Source organism: Cetorhinus maximus, chromosome 6 (genome assembly GCF_964194155.1).
Source record: "Cetorhinus maximus chromosome 6, sCetMax3.hap1.1, whole genome shotgun sequence".
NCBI classification, from domain to species: Eukaryota; Metazoa; Chordata; class Chondrichthyes; order Lamniformes; family Cetorhinidae; genus Cetorhinus; species Cetorhinus maximus.
The window spans coordinates 141,837,314-141,856,782 of NC_135884.1; the positions used below are offsets into that span (position 1 = coordinate 141,837,314).

Here is a 19,469-nt window from a genome sequence, read left to right on the forward strand (position 1 = left end):
ATGCCCTTAACTTTTAAATACCAAATAACATCTTCGCCAGTGTCTTATCCCATTGTCAGTCGCTGCATTGAAGCCTGGAAAAACAATTAGCCCCACTGCTCCCCCTAGAAAGAGTTTGTTTGACAGCCCCGTTCGGTGCTAGCTTTTAATTCCTCGCATACTTACACAAATATGTCTGTTTAAATTATTTTCGAGCGAGCATTTTCTTTTTTTTCAGTTGACGCCTGTCTGTTAAATGTTCCTGAGAACCGGTTGGGCTGAGAAGGAGGAGGAGAGAGAGGGAGGGAGGGGATATCCGAAAAACGTGTAGTTAGCAAGATAAGGCAGTTCGAGGTCTGTTTGAGGGACTTAACCCAGGTGGAGACTGTAGTAAACGTATCTTACATCCCTTTAACAAGCCGCGGACTACAGGAAATCACCGAGGCTGCATGTCACTCCCAGTAGGGTTGAACAAACCACGTACACTCACTCGGTTGTACAGTGCCTGGAGGTTTCACTGGCGTCTTCCAATACTTGCTAACGTAAGGTGAGCTGAAAGCAAACCCAAGTTACCGTGTGAGCGCCCTTTACCTAGAGCGTTTGAAATGTAATAAGAAAGAAAATAACAACAAAAAAAAAACAAATCCTGGTGCCCACTCAGATCGTATTGGGGTCAGAATCCAGGAACTCCCTCCCTAACAGCACTGTGGGTGTACCTACACCACATGGACTGCAGCGGTTCAAGGTAGCTGCCTCACCACCACCACCACCTTCTCAAGGGCAATTAGGGATGGGCAATAAATGCTGGCCCAGCCAGCGAAGCCCACATCCAGTAAATTAATTTAAAAAAGAGTAGGAACTGGCATATGTAGTGACTTGCAGAAGCCTTGTCCCTGTAAGTTTGCTTGTTTTGAGTTGCTAGGTAACACAGTTGTTTCTTTTTTTGGCTCTGAAGCAACCATCTCTTCCCATAGGCAGCCCCAATGGGTGTTTGACTGTCTCGAGCTGCACTGGTAAAGCTAATTCTGCTTTTCTTAAACTATGACTATAATGCTAACAACAATGAATCGTGTTGTTAATGTCCCTTTAACCATCCCAAGATGTGTTGCCTTTACAAAATTTGACACAGAACCACATGAGGAGATAATAGGACTGGTGTCCAAAAGTTTGGTTGGAAGAGGTAAGTTTTTTAAAGTGTGACATGAAAAAGCAAATTCCAGAACTTGGGGCCCAGGCAGCAGGCTATTGACCGTAGAAATCTTGAAGGCCTGTAGGGCTGGAGGAGGTTAGAGACAGTGCAGAGCATGATAACGTAAAAAAAGAGGAGCAGGAGTAGGCCATTCGGCCCTTCGAGCCTGTTCCACCATTCAGTAAAATCACGGCTGGCTGAAACTCCACGTTTCTGCCTCTCCTCCAGAACTCTCGACTCTCCTTAGATCAAAATTCTATCTAACTCAGCCTTGAATATGGCAAATCTGTGGAGGGATTTAAAAGTAAGGATGAGAGTTTTAAAACTGAGGCATTACAGTCTGAGGGCCCAATGGAGATCAGTGAGAATAGGGGTGACGGGTAAAGTGGACTTGGCCTGAGTTAGGATATGGGTAGAGAGTCCTGGGTGAGGTTAAGTTTACAGAGGATGCAAGATGGGAGGCTAGTAAGGAGAATATAATTACAACTTGCATTTATATAGTGCCTTTCACACATCATCTTAAGGTGCTTTAGAGGTGGCGAGTGGATACTGAACAGGGAATAGGAGAGAAGTTAGGGGAGGTGATGGACGAATTATCCAAGGGATAAGTCTTGAGAAGACATTTTAAAATGAGGGGGGGTGGTAAAGAGGCATAGGTTAGGAAGGGAATTCCAAAGTGCTGGGCATACTGGAAGAAGGGTGTGTAGTTAGTGGTGGGGCCTAGGGGAAGGAGGGAGGGGTAAGAATCTCAAGTCTTAATATGAACCGCACTAAAGGTTATTTTATAAATTGATCATTTATATTTAAGCTATTTTTTATTGTTCAACTAAAATGTATTTAGGTGTAAATCATAATTAACAATGAAAACCTGCCGAGTCAGCACATTGTCTTTCAGTCTCTTTACCCTAGATGCGGATGGAGCTGAAGCTGATGAGGTTAAAAACTTCTTGTAAATGTTTGAAGTGAACTGACTTTATGATAGTCTCAGCTCGGTTGCTAATTGCCATGGCACCCCATCACAAAACAAACCATAACTCAGCATCTAACTGGCAACCTCGGTCATTCCTTGTGTAGAAACATGTTAGAAACTGGCTCCTGACGTGTTTTCATAATTTCTCCCCACCTTTCCTGACAGTGCTGTCTCTTGTTGATGTACATTTCTAATGGTGTTAAGTGGCCAATCTTCATTTCTGACAGTAGGCAGCTAGTGTCAGCAAACTGTACCACTGTGGCGGACATCCCAACAGAGCCTCATCTTGTTCTCGCCCAATGTTCACATGTATACACTTTCCAGCAGGAGTCACAGGATAGATATAAGAATAGCAATATAATTAGTTTTCCCCTTGCTAACCTAAGATTATGAAGCCAAGTGTAATAGCCTAACTCCTATTGGCGTTGTCTATATCACGGGGTAATCCCACCATCAGGGAAGATAAAAATATGGTTGTTACAAGCCCAATCTTCATCCATCTGTAGCTTCTGTCCTTTCACATTCCTCTTCATGAGATTTTAATTCTGCCTATAGCCTGTCTTCTGGACAGATTATAGATCGTGCCATTCTAAACTGGAGGTGATGAAAGTGCCAGAAGTGTTATTTTTCCCCCTAAGATCAGGCAAAACACATTGCCAGGATGCAGAGGAAACTATTGTTAAAACTACTTGTGAAGACATGAAACCACTACAAATTCAGTTGTCGAGCTCATTGGCATCTATGCTGATGCAAATTTAGAGAATGGAAATAAACAAACCCACCAAAAAAAAAAAGAGCAATTGTAAACCGTTTTATATTCGATATTGGCTTCAGAGTCAAATTCCACCCATTGCTAATTCAGTTCTAGTTTTGTCACACAAAGTATCAAAAAATGCCACAAGGTTGGCTATTATGGAAATCTCACTCCTGGAATAGGAACTCTTTTGAGTTTAGGGTTAAGGCACATTATTGAAACAGGATAAAGTCGTACTAAATATAAGTGGAAATGTTAACCAGATGTGGTTTCCTTCAGGCTTGGTTAATGGCAGGAAGCTGGGCTGGGCTCAGCCCTCACCTGAATTGTGAGTCATTGTTTCAGTATACCTGAAACTTTAAATATATATAAAAACAGGAAAACGTTCCATTACCATTAATCACTCTGGGAAGCAGAATATAGAAGTTCCAGCCAAGCAACTTGGAAGAGGCTGTGGAATTACTCACCATACTGAAAAGAAAAACATGCATTTATATAGAGTTCTGTTCCTTCAGTTCTGTTGAAGGGTCGTGTGGACCCGAAACGTCGACTCTTTTCTTCTCCACCGATGCTGCCAGACCTGCTGAGTTTTTCCAGGTAATTCTATTTTCATTTATATAGAGCTTTTCACCATCACCGAATGTCTAATGGAGTACTTTTCTTTTTAGGGAAGTATAGTCATTGTTGTAATGTGGAAAATGCAGCAGCCAATTTGCGCACAGCAAGCTCCCACAAGCAGCAGTGTGATAATGACCAATTAATCTGTTTTTGTGATGTGAGCGATAAATTTTGGCCAGACACCAGGATATCTCCCCTCCTCTTCTTCATCCACCTGAGAATGTAGACAGGGCCTTGGTTTAATATTTCATCTGAAAGACGACACCTTCAACTGCGCAGCGCTCCCTCCAGTACTACAATAGGGGTGTCAATTTTGATTTTTGTTTTCAAGTCTTGCAGTGAGATTTAGAACCTGGAACCTTGTGACTTAGTGATAAGGGTGCTACCCACTGAGCCACGGCTGACTGTAACGTACTGCCCTAAAATTATTTTAATATTTAGTGTGTATATAATGTGAAACTCAAGTAACCATGGCAATACAGTTAAGATTAGCCAGTAATTAAAGCAAATGAAAAAAAAAATCAAACCCATAATCTATTAGTTTAGAGCTACATGTCATGGTTTCAGTGCACCTTACCACTGCACTGCCTGCTTAACAATCTACAGGCTAGGTTTGGCAACACAACTTCTAGTTTCTAACTTGCAAAGTCTCCTCCCCTACTTTTGTCAGCTTTCTAGGGTTCTTTCCAAGACCTGACCTGTTTACAGAAGTAAATAAACGCACAACTATCTTCCCCTGTTTCTAGTGACATGGTCACTCGTCCTAACCAGAAAGGGACAACTTCTGCACGTGATACAAGCACGTCACTGGAACCCGAGGAGAAAGAAAACCAGATCCAAGATTTTTTTATTTTTTTTTTTTTGCTTATCGCCCTTTCTTACTTCATTTCAAATACATCATTAGTTACTTAGTAATGACATGATAAAGGGACAAGTTGTACACGTGTGTTTTAAATGGATGTAACATCTTTCAGAGAACTCAGCTGATGATGGCACAAAGTGATAGATTACCGAATTATTGAGCTATTTAACCAGCCACTGCACAATCGTTTAAAAGATAAGTAACGAATCAAAAGACCCGAGCAGCATTAACTTCTGAAGTGAAGGTTGCTTGAGCAAATAATTAACTACAAGCAACGTTTAATCATCGAATTAATGATAAACTCTAGTGCTTCTCTCGCTGGTAGGTCAGTTTAACACTTAGGCTTGTAACAGGGCTGCCTTTAGGAAGAGGTTTAACTCTGCAAATAACCATTAACTTTTCATTTTATAATATATTAGTCCATCTCTCATTGCATTGCACACGGGATGTCAAGAATAACTGTAGTTTTGAGACAAACTGGGGTTCAAGGCTGGGAGAATAATTGAATCAGGGAGTAGCACACTACTTTCAAGTCATACATTTTCCTTATTTTAACATATATTTCCATCACAAATCCCTGCATCTATATTTATAAAGGAAACTGCCTATACAAACTTGTCATGGTGTAATTACAATTCTATACCAGTAGGTGGCACCTCTACAGAGTGAGGGGGTAATTTCAGGGTGGCAAATTTACATAGTTTCCATTGTAAATATGAGGAATCAGGAAATCAGACTTTTGATAATGTTGACATCCCTGAGCTGAGCTGAGTTTTTCTACCTTGTTTTTGGACTGTAAGAAATTATAATTTCTTTAATTTTAAAGTTATAAATTTTAAAAAATGAAGTGCAGAGAGGCAAGCTTTTAAAGCTAAATTAATAGACTTGATCAAGAAACAAGCTGCAAGGTACCTCAAAGGTTGAAAAGAATTAAGAGAAGATGAGGTAAATTAACAATTTAAGTAGGTGAGATCAAGTTTAAGGAGGTCTTGTGGCACAAAAGGTAGCGCTGAGCTAGAAGCTCTGGGTTCAAGACCCACACCAGGACTTGATAATGTGGCCAGACTGGTTGATTATCAGCCTGTAAATCCTTCCAATATGCCTGATGGCAGGTGGTAAGAGTGGGAGGAATTCCTGGTCAGCCATACTGCAGAAGGCAATGGCAAACTACTGCAGTACTTTCCAGGCATAATCATGGACCAATCCAGTAGAAACCCATGTCGCCAACACCCTCTTAGGGCTTGGTGCCTGAAGGAGGAGGATATCCAGCTTGGATTTTGAAAGTCTGTAGGGGGGGTGCGAATACTGAGGCATGAAAGCATTCCGTTTTTGGGCAAGAGTGCGTTTGAGTGGGAAATTGTGTGGTGTGTCTGGATTTCAGTGCAGTGATGAAATGGGGAGGCAGAAGAGCAGATACCCTGAGCTTTCTGAAGGCATCTTCTAACTGTGAGATTGTGCGAATTCCCCTTGACATCAGAGCAGATGATGAGCTGAAGAATGCCGATAGCTGAAAATGGAGCAAGACCAAAGAGATCTACCAAAGGCAAGAGGCGGTAGCAGTCAGTTGGATTTGCAAGATTCACGTAGCTATAGCACTTTCATAGAAATTAATGAAAGTAGTTTTCATTGCTCCATCGAATGGTATGGAGCATGGGCCACACTGGTATGTTGTAATCCTGTGCATTACTATATGGATGTTGAAATTACTGCTTCAGAATCACTTCCATATACCCAGTGCTTTCCATTTAGCACTTATGGTGTTGACAAGATAATTAACACAGAATAGCTTCTTGAAGCATGAAACCAGTTTTTAACCTGTCAAATGTTCTTTCCTTTTAAAAATTGAGGGGGTCTGGTGTGTACATAGAGACAGAGGAATTTGATTCAGCCTCGGTGAAGAAATAGGATTATTTTCAGTTTGGGACAGCCTGGTGAAAGGTGTCAGGAGATAAAATCTCCTGGTTCAATTACTGGAAACTAAATGAGAATGGATTAAAAATGCATAGCCAAGCTAACTTCCTGAGCATTAAAGGATTTCAAAATGCATTTATTCTTTAACATTCCCCTAATAGTCTCCCCCAAGAGTCATTTTTTTAAATTCATTCATGGGATATGGGTGTCACTGGTTAGACCAGCATTTGTTGCCCATCCCTAATTGCCTTACTCAGAGGGCATTTAAGAGTCAACCACATTGCTGTGGGGCTGGAGTCACAAGTAGGCCAGACCAGGTAAGGATGGCAGATTTCCTTCCCTAGAGGGCAACAATTATTAGACATTTAATTCCTGATCTTTTTAAATTTTATTTTGAATTTTACATTGAATTCAAATTTCACCATCTACTATGGTGGGATTTGAACCCAGGACCCAGGACATTAGGCTGGGTCTCTGGAGTATGAGTCCAGTGACAATGCCACTATGCTATTACCTCCCCATTAAAGTCACTGATTCATTCACAGCTACTTGTCCATGTGGCTGTCCTTTATCTTTTGAGATTAAATAAGTGAGTGCTGGTATGCTGTTATGCTATGAAGTATGTCAGAAGCAAGTCTTGATCAAGCTTTACCAATTATCCAAACACAGACAACATCCATCAGCAGGATATAGGCCAGTGACCGTTAGAGAGGACACAGGCAGATTTTGCCCTTTCCCAGCCTGAGCGCACTGTGACCAACCAAAGTAGCCCCACTGCTGAGACCAACAATTCGGGTCAATCCTAGAAAGAACTTGGCTGATTTTGTATAAATCAGTATCAGACCAATAAAGTTACCTCCTGAGCGATCAGGGCAAGGAGCCCAACTTCTTTCTTTAAAAAAAGCACCAGCAATCTCCAGAACCTTGATATTCATGAATAAAAATAAATTGTTCCCCACATTAGTAAACTCTCTCCGCTGTTGTTTAAATATGTGACTTCGTCATGACTTATGTCTGTTTAGACTAGTAAAGTTGTAAAATATACTGCTCGACTATATTTTTCCTTATTAGGCCAGAGTGCGACTGATATTTGTACTGGAATTAGCCAGCACACCATTGGAACATATCCCCACCCCTTGTATTTTTCCTGAAGGCATTGGATTGGAATCTTCAGTTTAGCCGTCCATGTTCCTCTGTTTAAACATTCTGCACAGTTCTGCTTCAGCCATTGATCATTCCAAATTATAATGTTCTTTAAAGCTACAATGCAATAGAAAGATATTGTCCACATGTAAAATCACCAACACAGTTAATTTACATTTATATAGCAGTTAGTGTAAAACAAGTCCCAAGCCGCACCAGGAGGGGTGGGGATTAGGGGATTTTAGTGTCAGCTGTGACACAGTGGGTTGCATTCTCACCACTGAGTCAAATGGTTGTAGATTCATGACCCCACAGATTTCAGCATAGTTCATTGAAGGAGTGCTGCACTGCTGGAGGTGCCGTCTTTCCAATGAGACGTTAAGCCAAGATCCCATTGGCCCTGTCAAGAGGACATGAGAGATTCCAAGGCAATATCATTTTCCAATCAGATTGGAAAATAGCGAATTTAACTCCTTTTGACAAAGGAAGGAGACTGAAAACAGGAAACTACTGGACAGTTAGCCTAACATCTATCATCGGGAAAATACTTGAATCTATTATTAAGGAGGTGAGAGCAGGGCATTTTGAAAATCTTAATGCAATCAGGCAGAGTCAATATGGTTTTGTGAAAGGGAAATCATGTTTGACTAATTTATTAGAGTTCTTTGAGAAGGAAGCATGTAACGTGGATAAAGGGGAACCTGTAGATGTGGCCTACTTGGATTTCCAAAAGGTGCTTGTTAAGGTGCCACATCGAAGGTTATGACAAAATAAGAATTCGTGGTGGAGGGGGTAACATATTATCGTGGATAGAGGATTGGTTAGCTAACAGGAAGCAGAGAGTAGGGATAAATGGGTAACTTTAGTGTTGGTATCTGTAACCGGTGGAGTTCCATAGGGAACAGTGCTGAGGCCTCAACTATTTACACTCTATGTCAATGACTTGGATGAAGGAACTGAATGTATGGTAGCTAAATTTACTGTTGACACAAAGGTAGGAAAGTAAATTGTGAGGAGGACATAGAGTCTACGAAAAGAGACAGTTAGGTTAAGTGAGTGGGCAAAAATTTGATAGATGGAGTATGAAGTGGAAAAATGTGAACTTGCCCACTTTAGCAGGGGGAATAGAAAAGCAGTATATTATTTAAATGGGGAGAGATTGCAGAACTGTGCGATTCAGAGGAATCTGGGTGTCCTGGTATATAAATCACAAAAATTTAGTATGTAGGTACTGCAAGTGATTAGGAAGACAAATGGAATGTTGTCATTTATTGCAAAGGGAATAGAACATAAAAATAGGGAAGCTTTTTCTACAGTTGTATAGGGCATTGGTGAGACCACACCTGGAGTGCTGTGTACAGTTTTGGCCTCCTTACTTAGAAAAGGATATAATTGCATTGGATGCAGTTCAGAGAAGGTTCACTTGACTGATTCGTGGAATGAAGGGGTTGTCCTATGAGGAAAGGTTGGAGAGGCTGGGCCTGTATCTATTGGGGTTTAGAAGAATGAGCGGTGACCTTATTGAAACATATAATATCCTAAGGGGACGAGAAGGTGGATGCTGAAAGGATGTTCCCTCTTATGAGAGAGACTAGAACTAGGGAACACAGTCAAAAAATAACAGGTCTCCCATTTAAAATGGAGATGAGGAGAATTTTTTCTGAGGGTCGTTAGCCTGTGGAATTCTCTTCCCCAGAAAGCAGTGGAGGCAGGGTCATTGAATATTTTTAAGGCTGAGTTAGATTGATTCCTTGTCAATCAAGAATCTAAGGACCTAGGAGGTAGACAGGAAAGTAGAATAGAGGCCACAATCAAATAAGCCATGATCTTATCAAATGGTGGGGCAGGTACAGTGGATCAAATGGCCTATTACTGCACCTAATTCGTATGTTTGTATGCAATATTTTGATGAAGAACAGGGGTTCTCTCCGGTGCCATGGCCAATATTTATCCGTCCACCTACATCACTGAAACATTATCACATTACTATTTGTGGGAGTTTGCTGTGTGCAATCTGACTGCAGTGCTTCCTACATTACAACAGTGATTACACTTTTACAAAGTACTTCTTTGGCTGGAATGTGCTTTGGAACATCCCTGAGGTCATGAAAAGTGCTACATAAATGGAAGTTTTTTTTATTGGCAGAAGAAAGAGTTTTGATAAGGGATTTAAAAAGGACAGAAATGAGATGAAGTGGTTGATGGAGGTAATTCCAGAGTATGGGCATCTGCTACCCATGATGGGGCATGGGGAAGAGACATATGCAAAAGACTGGAGTCAGAGGAAAAGAATGTTCAAGGGAGATTTGCGGGAATTTCAGGTTGGAGAAGATTGCTGATATAGGGATTTGAAGGTGAGTTAGAGAATTTTAAATGTACAATGAAGCCAACAAAGATCCGTGAGAACAGGGTGATGGCTGAGTGATACTTAATGCAGGTCAGGTACACATAGCAGAGTTTTTAATATCTTCCAGTATTCCCACTCTTAATTACTAGCTAGTCAATCTCACTGAAAATTACACACTGGATAAGTGAAATCAAAACAGAAAATGCTGGAAAAACTCAGCAAACCTGGCAGCATCTGTGGTGGGAGAAATAGAGTTAACATTTTGAGTCTATATGACTCTCTTCAGCTCTGAAGAAGGGTCAAACAGACTTGAAACGTTAGCATGTATGAAGGGAGAAACAGAGTTGTCAGACCTGATGAGTTTTTCCAGCATTTTTCTGTTTTTATTTCAGATTTCCAGCATCAGCAGTATTTGGTTTTTACACATTGGTTAAGGATTGGATTGTACTCTGCTGTGGTGTTCCTCCGGGATTCACTCTGACGGCTCAGTATACCCTCCTTGGGTGGTTGCAACAAAGGTTTTAAAATTTATTTTCCCTGTAAATACCTTTTCCAATCCAAATGTATTTAATTTTTAATAAGGAGCCAATCAAACCAGGTTTTCTTGAGTCAAAGAAGAGTAAGTTACTAACCCCGAGGGAAAAATAATAAAGACCTGACGATGTGCACACCGACATGAGAAGTAAGAAAGTTAGAGTCCAAGAAAAAATTAAAAGAATATACGATGAAGTCCTCTGCTTGTCTTTGCCACATAGATTGTGGAATGTTGCGACCATTTGAAGTTAATTGGTTTCCTGTAGAATTCTGGAGTTTCTTGGTTTAGGCCTGCACTTTGTTGAAGGCACACTCTAGCTTCAAAGAGAGAGAGATCTTTACTACTCTCTTCCAGCAGTGTTTTTAAATGACTATGATGTTTCTTTTCCTCCTTTTCTGATTCTGCTTGGCAGACCCAGTTTTTAAAACTCCTGTCTCTATATTCCCAGAAAGCAATATGATTGGCATGTCTTGCTGTCATTATTGCAAACCATGTAATCCCATTTTTGATCTTATCACCTCTGAAACTTTTGACACATTTCAAGATGGAAATCAATGGGATATGGGGTTATTTCACCCTTCATAGGGGGCTTTGAAATTCTGATGAGTATCTGTGTGGTTAGTAGTTCCCATTGTCTCGATAGAACTACAGCTGATCAAAGTCCAGCACTTTGCATTTTTAATGTCTTCCTTTCAAGAGAGTCTCTGAAGAGGACCAGGACGTGTGAAATTCCATGCAACAGGTCTGCAGTGCAACCCATATAGAAACTTTCCAGAGAAGTGGTCAACTTACAGAATCAAACATTAGGTGACTCGTGAAAGCCATTTTTTGATCAATGTCTTTTCTTGTTATTTTTTGAAAAACAGGCCTTCTTTAAACAGGCCATCCAGACATAATGTCTATTCCATCAAGTAGATTTTGCAGTTTTGCCTGAATGCTGCTGAACCTGACTTCAAGAAGGACACTAGTGTTTGTTTGATGGGCCTCCTATTGAATCCAGGCTTATCTCACATTGAGTTTAGACATTTCTGGGGCTGTCTAATTAACAAAAGAGTAAATACTGAGGAAGCAATTAACCCTGGTGAGGAAAGCCTAACAAAGGGCTTAGTCTTAAAATTAGAGCTACGTCATCAACATGAAATCCAGAAGCAATTTTTCACAAAGAGGGTAGTAGAAATCTGTAATTCAATCCTTAAAAGGCTGTGGATGCTGTTTTAGTGGTAATTTTCAAGACTGAATGACACAGAGTTTTATCAGGTATGGATTTCAAGAAGTGTGGATCTAATGTTCACAGTTCAGCCATGACTGAATTGAATGGCAGAACAGGTTCGAAGGGATGAATGGCCTGCTCCCATTTCCAAGCGTTCATGCAGCCTGCTGGAACTCGCTATTCAAGCTCATGTTTTGAATGGTTCTTTGTATCTGGCACCCACAGAATTATAATGCAGCAAAATTCTGAAATATCACAAGGACAGGAGGGAAAGTTGAATGGGGAATAAAATTTTCCCCGATGACTCAGTTGGTAAGTGCAATGCCCGGTGTAAAACTAAACCATACAGGCCAGGAAAATTACAGCAGCAACAACAATGACAACAACAGCAACAAAAATAGCTGGAAAAACTCAGCAGGTCTGACAGCATCTGCGGAGAGGAATACAGGAAAATTACAGGTTCAATATGCAAATTGCCTTGATGGCTCAGCTGGTAAATGCATCATCCTGTGTGTTGGCAAGTGAAACAATCAGGGAGGGCCTTTTTTTTTTTCCCCACCACTGCCACCATCATGGAGGGTCCACGGACTCAGACCGTCAAACTGGTCTGAGCTACTAAAGTTCTTGGAAGGACGGGATCCCAGGGACAGTGTACTTGGGTCCGTGTGGAATTTATGGATGAAAGCAACCGATCCATCATTCGAAATGTGAAAGGGGCAGTCCGTGAGGGAGATGTGCTCACACTTTTGGAGTCTGAGCGTGAAGCAAGATTACGATAACAGATCGTCAAAACTGATACCAGCTGAAGCTTCTATCAAAGTAATTGGGTATGGACATTTTCACAAAGCTTTTTTTTTTGACAAAATAGGACAATGAACATTATAAATAAGTAATCTTTTTTAAAAAAAAATTCACTCTGTGCTGAGTCCATTGGTTCCATTTATGAGGAATGTGGGTAGGGTTGGGGTGAGCTCTACAATAAACCTCAATAACCTTAGGCTAGAGAAGGAGAACAATAGTGATCAGTGCTGCCATTCCAGACTTCCTATCTTCCCAAAAAGTGATTGTGCAAGGTGAGAACAGGAGCATACTCAATTAACTGTCAAGTAGCTTGCCAACACATCATCTAATCTCACACATTAACCAGCTAAGAGATATCGGGGATGGTTGGATAGTGCTAGTGAAATTGCCTCCCAGCTCCTCAGTGCCCCCAGGTTGCAAGAAAAAGCTAGGACACTTCAAGTTGAAACGGAAGAACTGGAAAGGTGCTAAGGAGAAATATTTTTACACAGCGAGTTGTTATGATCTGGAATGCACTGCCTGAAAAGCTGATGGAAGAGGATTCAGTAGTAAATTTCAAAAGGGAATTAGATGCATAATTGAAAAGGGGGGAAAAGATATATATGCAGGTCTTTTGAGGAAGGAACAGGGGAATGGGACTAATTGGATAGCTGTTCGTAAAGAACTCGCTCAAGCATGATGGGCCAAAGGACCTTCTGTGCTGTATCATTCTGTGGTTCTACCACTGAAGTGACAATTAACATTCAGTAATAATGGCCAACTCACTGGGTGGATTCAAACCAGCTCAATATACTCAACTCAGTCTGTTTATCTAGTTCTGAGCTGATCTTTATTGTGCAGAAGAAAGATGACCAGAGACAGTGGCATAGTGGTAATGTCACTGATCCAGGCTAATACTCTGGGGGCATGGGTTCAAATCCCTCCATGGCAGCTGGTGGGATTTAAATTCAATTAATCAAAGTCTCAGCAATGGTGACCATGAAACTATCATTGTTGTAAAAACCCACCTGGTTCACTAATGCCCTTTAAGGAAGGAAATCTGCCACCCTTAAATGGTTTGGCCTACATGCGACTCCAGTCCCACAGCGATGTGGTTGATTCTTGACTGCCCTCTGAAATGGCCTAGCAAACCACTTCATTCAAGGACATTTAGGGTGAGGCAACAAATGCTGGCTTTGCCAGTGATGCCCACATCCCATGAAAGAATAAGAAAAAAAAGCTATTACACCAGCAGAATGAATATTGCAAAACACATGGACAGATACAGATACATGATGAGAATAAGGTAAAGAAGCCTGACAAAAAGGTGCTGTCACAGGGAGGAGGAGAAAATCCTTTGTAAGGATCTGAGAAAACATGTTCTTAACACAGTGTATAATTTGGTGGATTTCTCAAGAACATAACTGTTTCCCTTTTTGCTAATTCATATAAACTCCTACCCTGCTGAATAAAGTACTTATAAAAACAACAGGAGCTCAACAGATGTTGCCAAACTGAGAATCAATAGTGTTACAGCTCAGTGCTCCTCAGTGCTAATTAGTATTTTCCTTTGTGTTAGTTTTAACCAATTCATAAGCCCTCAGAGAAAAATACACTGGACTCTGGTTGAGTAAAGTGTGTATGTCAGGTCACTATTCAAAAGCCTTATACCAGCCAGCATTCGCTACCCAGGTGTCTCTGTGGATTTCTTAAAAGTGGCTTGAATTTGATACATCAGCCTATTAATTTTAACGTTTTATGGATGAAATAACAACATCTGTCTGTCCTACTTTTCTACTTTCAATATACACAGAATTTAGACAATTAGGAAGGGGATCAGTCCCTTTATAAATCATAAGGCTGGTGTTTGGTGGCTTGTTTGCAGTTTCCATTCAACACTTTCTTGGTTACCCAATAGCCATGAATAACAAGGGTTGATAATTGTTTTTTTTCTGATGCAGGAAATCAATGTTGGGCTGTTGACCTGGAACACATCCTAGATCAGAGTTCTGTGTACACCGCCTCTTATATCACAATTTGCACCACTCCGAAGGATGAAACTATGGGTCTGAGGCAATCCTGCTTGGGTGGTAAGATAATCCCCCCACCCCAAAATAAGGCAGCTTCTTGCTCTGTCTCTACTAACGCCCTACAGCCTGTGGCCAGGTAGAAGTTGTCCCAGGTCACAAGAACTTGCTCACTCTCTCTGATGCCTAGCTTCTGGTTCCCGTTTACTGCTTATAACCAATTGTTTCAATATGGGCTTTCTTGATGCAGATTAAATATAAATTTGATAAGTTTATCCCTTCCTAACAGCTCTGTGGGTGTGCCTACCCCACATGGACTGCAGCGGTTCAAGAAGGCAGCTCACCACCACCTTCTCGAGGGCAAATAGGGATGGGCAACCAACGCTGGCCCAGCCTGCGATGCCCACGTCCCATGATAGGCAAACTTTTTTAAAAATGTATACTATTTCCCTGTCTTTTGCTCATGTCAGCTTTTGGAAAGCGAAAATGCCTTTGAAATTTTGCTCTCAAATTTTCACCTACAGCATTCAATGTTGGTTAAATACCTAACAGTCCCTGTTCCTTCCTAGTTGAAACATGTGTCAAACAGGAAATTATTTTCATTTCTTAGGTTACAGACAAGGTGTGGCGTGTTTCTGTGCAGCTGTCAGTCCCCTTTGTAATCACAGGAAATCAGTGGAGTTCATTTTTATCACTTTTGATTTGTGTTTTTTTTTAATCCCCCATTCTCTCCCTCTCTCTCTCTCTCTCCCTCTGTCTAGGCTGCAGATTATGTTTACAAGGTGAATGTGATAGAAGCAGCTCTTCAGTAGAGAGTGGTCTCCAAGTCCCCGATATTATAATCACACCTCCGACACCCACGGTTCTCTCTACACCCGGGGGCTTGAAACAGGCTGACAGGGACTCGCTGCTAGACGACACTCTCCCAAACAGATGTTAGCTACAAAAAACCCCTGATATTTATGCAAAAGCCCGAGCACCGAGATCACATCAAGAATGTTTCTTGTTTGAAGAAGCGTTAAGAACAGATTGCTCAGCCACCATCTGCCTCCTTTCACTTGGTGTGTGAATGATAAACTATACGCAGATTTATCTACCAATCTGTGTTTTTTTTTTCACTTTAAAAATGAATTCTGATGACAATAGCAATATTGAGCTTGGAAAACACCCGCAAAAAACACTGACTGCTCTGTTTAACTGCTTTGCACTATCCCCCTTAACTTCCCTGCCTACGCCTGCTGGACCTCCAAGTGCCACAAAGCACCTTTGAAAAATATTACTTGAAAGCTGAAAGTACAAACTGTGGTTACAATTTTTTTGCAGTTACCCCTTTAACTAAAGAGGAATTCTGCATTGGGCAATACACAAGTAGCCTGAATTCAAACTCCCAATTTACATCCAAAGTACCTCGTTCCAAGTCCATGACATGAACTCCGGAGATAACCAAAGATGTTTTCTATAAGGCGGTGAGATTATCAACATGCAAAAATTATCAAGGATCTGTAAAGGAGGACCAGATGGAGTGTCATTTCATCCTGATACTGTTGATGCCTAAAGGAATTTTTAATGGAGAGGCAGACAGATGGAAATTCTTAATTCATGATGACAGCCAACAGATGGCAAAAGGCATAATCTACAACTGCAAGATTCCAGAGACGTTTTCTTTAAAAATGTCAGCAACCAAATGGATAACAGTGCCTTTCAATTCAATCTGCCTCCCCTGTCTATCAGAAATGGAAACCAGATCTTGTTTTCTGGGTAAATGAGACACTGGACTTCAGTGCCAGCTGTACACACCAGCAAACGTGAAGGGCTGTTGCAACCCAGACTGAATCGGGAGCAATATTGAGATCAGAGGAGAAATCAGTAGAGAATGCTATTGCTGGAGTTACAGCGCTCATTTTTAGGATCTCTGCATTTTTAAGGTTTGAAAACAATGCTCTTCCTATTGCACTTCTGAAGGGTTCTCAAAGGTCCTCACTTGAAAACGTTGACATTTACGCATCGACATTTACTCTTGCACAATGGCTCAGTTAGTAAATGCAGTGACTGGTATGGTGCTAAGTTGACCAGGAAGATCCTCAGTTAGTATCCCTGACCTCATCAGACCTAGCAATCGTGTGTCAACTATGAGTCAATTGGCAGCACTCTGAGTCAAAAGGTTATCAGTTCAAGTTCCACTCCAGAAATTGACCTCAAAAATCTAGGTTGACACTCCAGCCCGGTGCTGAGGGTGTGCTGCACAGTCAGAGATGCTGTCTTTAGGATGAGATGTTAAGCCAAGGCCTGGTCTGTGCTCTCAGGTGGATATAAAAATCCCAGGGCATTATTTTGAAGAAGAGCAAGGAGTTAACCCTGTGTTCTGTGTTGACCCAGCAATCAATATCACTAATAAAAAATGGATTGTCTGACCATTATCACATTGCTGTTCTGTGCACAACGTGGCTGCCATGTTTCCTACATTACAAGTGACCAACACTTCTAAATGATATAACTGGCTTTGGACTTCCAATGGCTATGAAAGGTCATATATCAATGCAACTTTTTTTTTGCTACAGTTGACATCAGTGCCTCTCAATTAGGAAGAGAAAGAAAATCATCCAGAGTTCCTGATTAATACCCTGTGACTGGCACTGTAGGGTACACACTGGGTGGGAGCAGGATCTGATTCAACTGGTGCTCCTCATGACTGAATTACCAGTCACTGTCCGGACCCGAGCATAAATAATGTCCGATTGGGTGAGGTACTCTATGGGGACGTTGCCAATGGCACCATAGCTCAGAAAGCTTTCATCATATTTTAAAGTGACAGGTAGAGATTTTTAAAATTCTACTCATTCATAATTGGAGTGATCCATCTCGTCTTCACTCTCTTAAAAGTAACCAATTGTTTCTTTATTGCTTACTTTGATTTGAAGCAATTTCTGTGTGGTATTTATTTTGACTTCAATTTTTCTTAACAGAATGAGTGCTAATGGGGTTTGCTTCAGCATTTTCAGTACACCCTAATGAAATGACTTCATGTTGCTCTGATGTTCACAATCCTTGTGGAGATGAAATTCCACCTTCACAGTTATGACCCCCTCCATTGTATTGTGTAGCACTGCCACCGTGCTAAATCGGGTAGATTTTGAACCAAATTAGCAACTCAAAACTGGGCATTCATGAGGCGCTGTGGGCCATCAGCAGCAGCAGAATTGTACTCAGCCACAATCTGTAACCACATGGCCTGGCATATCGCCCACTCTAACATTACCATCAAGCCAGGGGATCAACCCTTGTTCAATGAACAGTACAAAAAGGCAGGTCAGGAGCAGCACCAGGGATACCTAAAATGAGGTGTCAACCTGGTGAAGCTATAACACGGGACTACTTGCATGCCAAATAGCAGAAGCAGCAAGCAATAGACAGAGCTAACTAAGTGATCCCACAACCAACAGATCAGATCTAAGCTCTGCAGTCCTGTCACATCCAGTCATGAATGGTTGTGGACAATTAAACAACTCACTGGAGGAGGAGGCTCCACAAATATCCCCCATCCTCAATGATGGGGGAGCCTAGCACATCAGTGCAAAAGACAAGGCTGAATCATTAGCAACAATCTTCAGCCAAAAGTGCAGAGTGGATGACCCATATCGGCCTCCTCCAGGTGTCCCCAGCATCACAGATGCCAATCTTCAGCCAATTTGATTCACTCCATGATGATATCAAGAAACAGCTGAAGGTGCTGGATACTGCAAAGGCTATAGGTCCTGACAATATTCCAGCAATAGTACTGAAGACTTGTGTTCCAGAACTAGCCATGGCCCTAGCCAAGATGTTCCAGTACAGTTACAACACTGGCATCTACCCGGCTATGTGGAAAATTGCCCAGGTATGTCCTGTCCACAAAAAGCATGACAGACCCAACCCAGCCAATTACTGCCCCATCAGTATATCCTCGATCATCAGTAAAGTGATGGAAGGTGTCATTAACAGTGCTATTAAGTGGCACTTACTCAGCAATAACCTGCTTACTGATGCTCAGTTTGGGTTCCGCCCAGGTCATTCAGCTCCTGACCTCATTACAGCGTTGGTCCAAAAGTGAACAAAAGATCCGAATTTAAGGTGAGATGAGAGTGACTGTCCTTGACATCAAGACAGTGTTTGACCGAGTGTAGCATCAAAGAGCCCTAGCAAAACTGCAGTCAGTGGGAACCTTCCCTCCATCGTAAGGTCAGAAGTGGGAATGTTTGCATTTGTGACTCCTCAGATACTGTAGCAGTCCATGCCCATATTCAGCCTTGGCCTGATAAGTGACAAGTAACATTCGCGCCACATAAATACCATGCAATCGCCATCACCAACAAAAGAGAAACTAACCACCTCCCCTTGATGTTCAATGGCATTACCATCACTGAATCTCCCACTGTCAACAACCTGAGGGTTACCACTAAGTAGAAACTGTAATGGACCATCCATATAAATACTCTGGCTACAAGAGCAGGTCAGGGGCTTGGAATTCTGCAGAGAGTAACTCATCTCCTGACTCCCCAAAACCTGTTGTCCACCTACAAGGCACAAGTCAGGAGTGTAGTGGAATATTCTCCACTTGCCTGGATGAGTGCAGCTCCAACAACACTCAAGAAGTTCAATACCATCCAGGACAAAACAGGCCACTTGACTGGCACCCCATCCACCACTTTAAACATTCAGTCCCTCCTCCACTGACGTACAGTGGCAGCAGTGTGTACCGCCTATAAGATGCATTGTAGCAACTTACCAAGGCTCTCTCAACAGCACCTTCCAAACCCACGACCTCTACTAACTAGAAGGACAGGACCTGCAGATGCATCGGAACACCACCACCTGCAGTTTCCCCTCTTGAGCCCCACACCAGCTTAACCTGGAACAATATTGCCGTTCCTTCACTGTTTCTGGGTCAAAATCCTGGAACTCCATTCCTAACAGCATTGTGGGTGTATCTACACAACATGGATTGCAGCAGTTCAAGACAGAGCCTCACCACCTCCTTTTCAAGGGCAGTTAGGGATGGGTAATAAATGCTAGCCTAGCCAGCGACGCCCACCTCCCATGAAAGAATGAGAAATAAGCTACAGTACAGCAATAACAGCCTCATATTGCACAGACTATTCCATGTAACA

At 41.7% G+C, this 19,469-nt stretch overlaps 1 long non-coding RNA gene across 3 annotated transcripts in view; it reads left to right on the forward strand.

The window, feature by feature from the left end:
• Nucleotides 1-401: 401 nt before the first annotated feature.
• LOC144682212 (uncharacterized) overlaps nucleotides 402-19,469 on the forward strand; it is a 45,468-nt gene continuing 26,400 nt past the window's right edge. For 2 of the 3 annotated variants that reach the window (XR_013576967.1, XR_013576969.1), the window contains exons 1-2: nucleotides 402-526; nucleotides 14,260-14,388. This is a non-coding gene — a long non-coding RNA (uncharacterized LOC144682212). Of the gene's footprint in view, nucleotides 527-14,259; nucleotides 14,389-15,086; nucleotides 15,605-19,469 lie in introns of those variants that run through there. The other variant, XR_013576968.1, reaches the window with a different exon arrangement.